The sequence below is a fragment of the Schistocerca gregaria genome, unplaced genomic scaffold (assembly GCF_023897955.1).
Source record: "Schistocerca gregaria isolate iqSchGreg1 unplaced genomic scaffold, iqSchGreg1.2 ptg000317l, whole genome shotgun sequence".
NCBI classification, from domain to species: Eukaryota; Metazoa; Arthropoda; class Insecta; order Orthoptera; family Acrididae; genus Schistocerca; species Schistocerca gregaria.
Window position 1 is genome coordinate 6,296,252 of NW_026061795.1, and position 8,004 is coordinate 6,304,255.

The window sequence follows — 8,004 nt, forward strand, 5'->3', positions numbered from 1 at the left end:
AATCGATAAGTACAACCGTTTCAGAGAGAAGAGCGGCTAATGTGACGATCTGGCTTTAAGTCGATTCGATAACAAATGACGAAAACTGACGGATTTCTCGGGTTTTTACTACATATGAATACTTTTCACATTCTCCCATACAAATCGGCTGCTAGTCCTGCTTTCATGCAGAATGTTAAGGTCCTAGCTCATGTCCAAGGCACCAAAGCCAGCTAAAAAGTCAATAATCGATACCTAAAACTTGAATTGTACTACTTCTTCCTGGCTATTACGTCAACTTAGAAGCTTCATCTGTGTTCTACTATGGTGATTTTAGTGTCTCCGCATACCGCAGCACGCGACATAGCTTTGCAGACGATAAGTACAAGCGTTTCAGAGAGAAGAGCGGCCAATGTGACGATCTGGCTTTAAGTCGATTCGATATCAAATGACGAAAACGGACGAATTTCTCAGGTTTTTACTACATATGAACACTTTTCACATTCTCCCATGCTACTCGGCTGCTAGTCCTCCTTTCATGCAGAATCTTAAGGTCCTAGCTCATGTCCAAGGCAAAAAGCCAGCTAAAAAGTCAATAATCGATACCTAAAACTTGAATTCTGCTACTTCTTACTGATTATTACATCAACTTAGAAGCTTCATCTGTGTTCTACTATGCTGCTTGTAGTGTCTCAGCATACCGCAGCATGCGACATAGCTTTGCAGACGATAAGTACAACCGTTTCAGAGAGAAGAGCGACCAATGTGACGATCTGGCTTTAAGACGATTCGATAACAAATGACGAAAACGGACGGATTTCTCAGGTATTTTTTTACATATGAACACTTTTCACATTCTCCCGTGCAACTCGGCTGCTAGTCCTCCTATCATGCAGAATCTTAAGGTCCTAGCTCATGTCCAAGGCACCAAAGCCAGCTAAAAAGTCAATAATCAATACCTAAAACTTGAATTGGACTACTTCTTACTGGCTATTACATCACCTTAGATGCTTCATCTGTGTTCTACTATGGTGATTTTAGTGTCTCCGCATACCGCAGCAAGCGACATAGCTTTGCAGACGATAAGTACAACCGTTTCAGAGAGAAGAGCGGCCAATGTGACGATCTGGCTTTAAGTCGATTCGATAACAAATGACGAAAACGGACGGATTTCTCAGGTTTTTACTACATATGAACACTTTTCACATTCTCCCGTGCAACTCGGCTGATAGTCCTCCTTCATGCAAAATCTTAATTTCCTAGCTCGTGTCCAAGGCACCAAAGAAGGGTAAAAGTCATTAACCGATACCTAAAACTTTAATTGTACTACTTCTTACTGGCTATTAAATCAACTTAGAAGCTTCATCTGTGTTCTACTATGGTGCTTTTAGTGAGTCCGCATACCGCAGCACGCGACATAGCTTTGCAGACGATAAGTACAACTTTTTCAGAGAGAAGAGCGGCCAACGTGATGATCTGGCTTTAAGTCGATTCGATAACAAATGACGAAAACGGACGGATTTCTCAGGTTTTTACTACATATGAACACTTTTCACATTCTCCCGTGCAACTCGGCCGCTAGTCCTCCTTTCATGCAGAATCTTAAGGTCCTAGCTCATGTCCAAGGTACCAAAGCCAGCTAAAAAGTCAATAATCGATACCTAAAACTTGAATTCTACTTCTTCCTACTGGCTATTGCATCAACTTAGAAGCTTCATCTGTGTTCTACTATGGTGCTTTTCCTGTTTCCGCCTACGGCAACACGCGACATAGCTTTGCAGACGATAAGTACAACCGTTTCAGAGAGCAGAGCGGCCAATGTGACGATCTGGCTTTAAGTCGATTCGATAACAAATTACGAAAACGGACGGATTTCTCACGTTTTTACTACATATGAACACTTTTCACATTCTCCCCTGCAACTCGGCTGCTAGTCCTCCTTTCATGCAGAATCTTAAGGTCCTAGCTCATGTCCAAGGCACCAAAGCCAGCTAAAAAGTCAATAATAGATACCTAAAACTTGAATTGTACTACTTCTTACAGGCTATTACATCAACTTAGAAGCTTGGTCTGTGTTCTACTATGGTTATTTTAGTGTCTCCGCATACCGCAGCACGCGACATAGCTTTGCAGTCGATAAGTTCACCCGTTTCAGAGAGAAGAGCGGCCAATGTAACGATCTGGCTTTAAGTCGATTCGATAACAAATGACGAAAACGGACGGATTTCTGAGGTTTTTATTACATATGAACACTTTTCACATTCTCCCGTGCAAGTCGGCTGCTAGTCCTCCTTTCATGCAGAATCTTAAGGTCCTAGCTCATGTCCAAGGCACCAAAGCCAGCTAAAAAGTCAATAATCGATACCTAAAACTTGAATTGGATTACTTCTTACTGGCTATTACATCAACTTAGATGCTTCATCTGTGTTCTACTATGGTAATTTTAGTGTCTCCACATACCGCAGCACGCGACATAGCTTTGCAGTCGATAAGTTCACCCGTTTCAGAGAGAAGAGCGGCCAATGTGACGATCTGGCTTTAAGTCGATTCGATAACAAATGTCGAAAACGGACGGATTTCTCCGGTTTTTACTACATATGAACACTTTTCACATTCTCTCGTGCAACTCGGCTGCTAGTCCTCCTTTCATGCAGAATCTTAAGGTCCTAGCTCATGTCCAAGGCACCAAAGCCAGCTAAAAATTCAATAATCGATACCTAAAACTTGAATTGTACTATTTCTTACTGGCTATTACATCAACTTAGAAGGTTCATCTGTGTTCTACTATGGTGCTTTTAGTGTCTTCACATACCGCAGTACGCGACATAGCTTTGCAGACGATAAGTACTACCGTTTCAGAGAGAAGAGCGGCCAATGTGACGATCTGGCTTTAAGTCGATTCGATAACAAATGACGAAAACGGACGGATTTCTCAGGTTTTTACTACATATGAACACTTTTCACATTCTCCCGTGCAACTCGGCTGCTAGTCCTCCTTTCATGCAGAATCGTAAGGTCCTAGCTCATGTCCAAGGCACCTAAGCCAGCTTAAAAGTCAATAATCGATACCTAAAACTTGAATTGTACTACTTCTTACTGGCTATTACATTAACTTAGAAGCTTTATTTGTGTTCTACTATGGTGCTTTTAGTGTCTCCGCATACCGCAGAACGCGACATAGCTTAGTAGACGATAAGTACAACCGTTTCAGAGAGAAGAGCGGCCAATGTGACGATCTGGCTTTAAGTCGATTCGATAACAAATGACGAAAACGGACGGATTTCTCAGGTTTTTATTACATATGAACACTTTTCACATTCTCCCGTGCAACTCGGCTGCTAGTCCTCCTTTCATGCAGAATCTTAAGGTCCTAGCTCATGTCCAAGGCACCAAAGCCTGCTAAAAAGTCAATAATCGATACCCAAAACTTGAATTGGATTACTTCTTACTGGCTATTACATCAACTTAGATGCTTTATCTGTGTTCTACTATGGTAATTTTAGTGTCTCCACATACCGCAGCACGCGACATAGCTTTGCACACGATAGGTACACCCGTTTCAGAGAGAAGAGCGGCCAATGTGACGATCTGGTTTTAAGTCGATTCGATAACAAATGACGAAAACGGACGGATTTCTCGGGTTTTTACTACATATGAACACTTTTCACATTCTCCCGTGCACCTCGGCTGTTAGTCCTCCTTTCATGCAGAATCTTAAGGTCCTAGCTCATGTCCAAGGCACCAAAGCCAGCTAAAAAGTCAATAATCGATACATAAAACTTGCATTGTACTATTTCTTACTGGCTATTACATCAACTTAGAAGGTTCATCTGTGTTCTAGTATGGTGCTTTTAGTGTCTCCACATACCGCAGTACGCGACATAGCTTTGCAGACAATAAGTACAACCGTTTCAGAGAGAAGAGCGGCCAATGTGATGATCTGGCTTTAAGTCGATTCGATAACAAATGACGATCATGGACGGATTTCTCAGGTTTTTACTACATATGAACACTTTTCACATTCTCCCGTGCAACTCGGCTGCTAATTCTCCTTTCATGGAGAATCGTAAGGTCCTAGCTAATGTCCAAGGCACCAAAGACAGCTAAAAAGTCAATAATCGATACCTAAAACTTGGATTGTACTACTTCTTACTGGCTATTACATTAACTTAGAAGCTTCATCTGTGTTCTACTATGGTGCTTTTAGTGTCTCCGCATACCGCAGCACGCGACATAGCTTAGTAGACGATAAGTACAACCGTTTCCGAGAGCAGAGCGGCTAATGTGACGATCTGTCTCTAAGTCGATTCGATAACAAATGACGAAAACAGACGGATTTCTCAGGTTTTTATTACATATGAACACTTTTCACATTCTCCCGTGCAACTCGGCTGCTAGTCCTCCTTTCATGCTGAATCTTAAGGTCCTAGCTCATGTCCAAGGCACCAAAGCCAGCTAAAAAGTCAATAATCGATACTCAAAACTTGAATTGGATTACTTCTTACTGGCTATTACATCAACTTAGATGCTTCATCTGTTTCCTACTATGGTGATTTTAGTGTCTCCGCATACCGCAGCTCGTGACATAGCCTTGCAGACGATAAATACAAGCGTTTCAGAGAGAAGAGCGGCCAATGTGACGATCTGGCTTTAAGTCGATTCGATAACAAATGACGAAAACGGACGAATTTCTCAGGTTTTTACTACATATGAACACTTTTCACATTCTCCCGTGCTACTCGGCTGCTAGTCCTCCTTTCATGCAGAATCTTAAGGTCCTAGCTCATGTCCAAGGCACCAAAGCTAGCTAAAAAGTCAATAATCGATACCTAAAACTTGAATTGTACTACATCTTACTGGCTATTACATCAACTTAGATGCTTCATCTGTGTTCTACTATGGTAATTTTAGTGTCTCCACATACCGCAGCACGCGACACAGCTTTGCAGTCGATAAGTACACCCGTTTCAGAGAGAAGAGCGGCCAATGTGACGATCTGGCTTTATGTCGATTCGATAACAAATGACGCAAACGGACGGATTTCTCAGGTTTTTACTACATATGAACACTTTTCACATTCTCCCGTGCAACTCGGCCGCTAGTCCTCCTTTCATGCAGAATCTTAAGGTCCTAGCTCATGTCCAAGGCACTAAAGCCAGCTAAAAAGTCAATAATCGATATCTAAAACTTGAATTGTACTATTTCTTACTGGCTATTACATCAACTTAGAAGGTTCATCTGTGTTCTACTATGGTGCTTTTAGTGTCTCCACATACCGCAGTACGCGACATAGCTTTGCAGACGATAAGTACAACCGTTTCAGAGAGAAGAGCGGACAATGTGATGATCTGGCTTTAAGTCGATTCGATAACAAATGACGAAAACGGACGGATTTCTCAGGTTTTTACTACATATGAAGACTTTTCACATTCTCCCGTGCAACTCGGCTGCTAGTCCTCCTTTCATGCAGAATCGTAAGGTCCTAGCTCATGTCCAAGGCACCAAAGCCAGCTAAAAAGTCAATAATCTATACCTAAAACTTGTACTACTTCTTACTGGCTATTACATTAACTTAGAAGCTTAATCTGTGTTCTACTATGGTGCTTTTAGTGTCTCCGCATATCGCAGAACGCGACATAGCTTAGTAGACGATAAGTACAACCGTTTCAGAGAGAAGAGCGGCCAATGTGACGATCTGGCTTTAAGTCGATTCGATAACAAATGACGAAAACGGACGGATTTCTCAGGTTTTTATTACATATGAACACTTTTCACATTCTCCCGTGCAACTCGGCTGCTAGTCCTCGTTTCATGCAGAATCTTAAGGTCCTAGCTCATTGCCAAGGCATCAAAGCCAGCTAAAAAGTCAATAATCGATAACCAAAACTTGAATTGGATTACTTCTTACTGGCTATTACATCAACTTAGATGATTCACCTGTGTTCTACTATGGTAATTTTAGTGTCTCCACATACCGCAGCACACGACATAGCTTTGCAGACGATAAGTACACCCGTTTCAGAGAGAAGAGCGGCCAATGTGACGATCTGGCTTTAAGTCGATTCGATAACAAATGACGAAAACGGACAGATTTCTCAGGTTTTTACTACATATGAACACTTTTCACATTCTCCCGTGCAACTCGGCTGCTAGTCCTCCTTTCATGCAGAATCTTAAGGTCCTAGCTCATGTCCAAGGCACCAAAGCCAGCTAAAAAGTCAATAATCGATACCTAAAACTTGAATTGTACTATTTCTTACTGGCTATTACATCAACTTCGAAGGTTCATCTGTGTTCTACTATGGTGCTTTTAGTGTCTCCACATACCGCAGTACGGGTCATAGCTTTGCAGACAATAAGTACAACCGTTTCAGGGAGAAGAGCGGCCAGTGTGATGATATGGCTTTAAGTCGATTCGATAACAAATGACGAAAACGGACGGATTTCTCAGGTTTTTATTACATATGAACACTTTTCACATTCTCCTGTGCAACTCGGCTGCTAGTCCTCCTTTCATGCTGAATCTTAAGGTCCTAGCTCATGTCCAAGGCACCAAAGCCAGCTAAAAAGTCAATAATCGATACCGAAAACTTGAATTGGATTACTTCTTACTGGCTATTACATCAACTTAGATGCTTCATCTGTTTCCTACTATGGTGATTTTAGTGTCTCCGCATACCGCAGCTCGCGACATAGCTTTGCAGACGATAAATACAAGCGTTTCAGAGAGAAGAGCGGCCAATGTGACGATCTGGCTTTAAGTCGATTCGATAACAAATGACGAAAACGGACGAATTTCTCAGGTTTTTACTACATATGAACACTTTTCACATTCTCCCGTGCTACTCGGCCGCTAGTAGTCCTTTCATGCAGAATCTTAAGGTCCTAGCTCATGTCCAAGGCACTAAAGCCAGCTAAAAAGTCAATAATCGATATCTAAAACTTGAATTGTACTATTTCTTACTGGCTATTACATCAACTTAGAAGGTTCATCTGTGTTCTACTATGGTGCTTTTAGTGTCTCCACATACCGCAGTACGCGACATAGCTTTGCAGACGATAAGTACAACCGTTTCAGAGAGAAGAGCGGCCAATGTGATGATCTGGCTTTATGTCGATTCGATAACAAATGACGAAAACGGACGGATTTCTCAGGTTTTTACTACATATGAAGACTTTTCACATTCTCCCGTGCAACTCGGCTGCTAGTCCTCCTTTCATGCAGAATCGTAAGGTGCTAGCTCATGTCCAAGGCACCAAAGCCAGCTAAAAAGTCAATAATCGATACCTAAAACTTGTACTACTTCTTACTGGCTATTACATAAACTTAGAAGCTTCATCTGTGTTCTACTATGGTGCTTTTAGTGTCTCCGCATACCGCAGCACGCGACATAGCTTTGCAGACGATAAGTACAACCGTTTCAGAGAGAAGAGCGGCCAATGTGACGATCTGGCTTTAAGTCGATTCGATAACAAATGACGAAAACGGACGGATTTCTCAGGTATTTTTTTACATATGAACACTTTTCACATTCTCCCGTGCAACTCGGCTGCTAGTCCTCCTTTCATGCAGAATCTTAAGGTCCTAGCTCATTGCCAAGGCACCAAAGCCAGCTAAAAAGTCAATAATCGATAACCAAAACTTGAATTGGATTACTTCTTACTGGCTATTACATCAACTTAGATGCTTCACCTGTGTTCTACTATGGTAATTTTAGTGTCTCCACATACCGCAGCACGCGACATAGCTTTGCAGACGATAAGTACACCCGTTTCAGAGAGAAGAGCGGCCAATGTGACGATCTGGCTTTAAGTCGATTCGATAACAAATAACGAAAACGGACAGATTTCTCAGGTTTTTACTACATATGAACACTTTTCACATTCTCCCGTGCAACTCGGCTGCTAGTCCTCCTTTCATGCAGAATCTTAAGGTCCTAGCTCATGTCCAAGGCACCAAAGCCAGCTAAAAAGTCAATAATCGATACCTAAAACTTGAATTGTACTATTTCTTACTGGCTATTA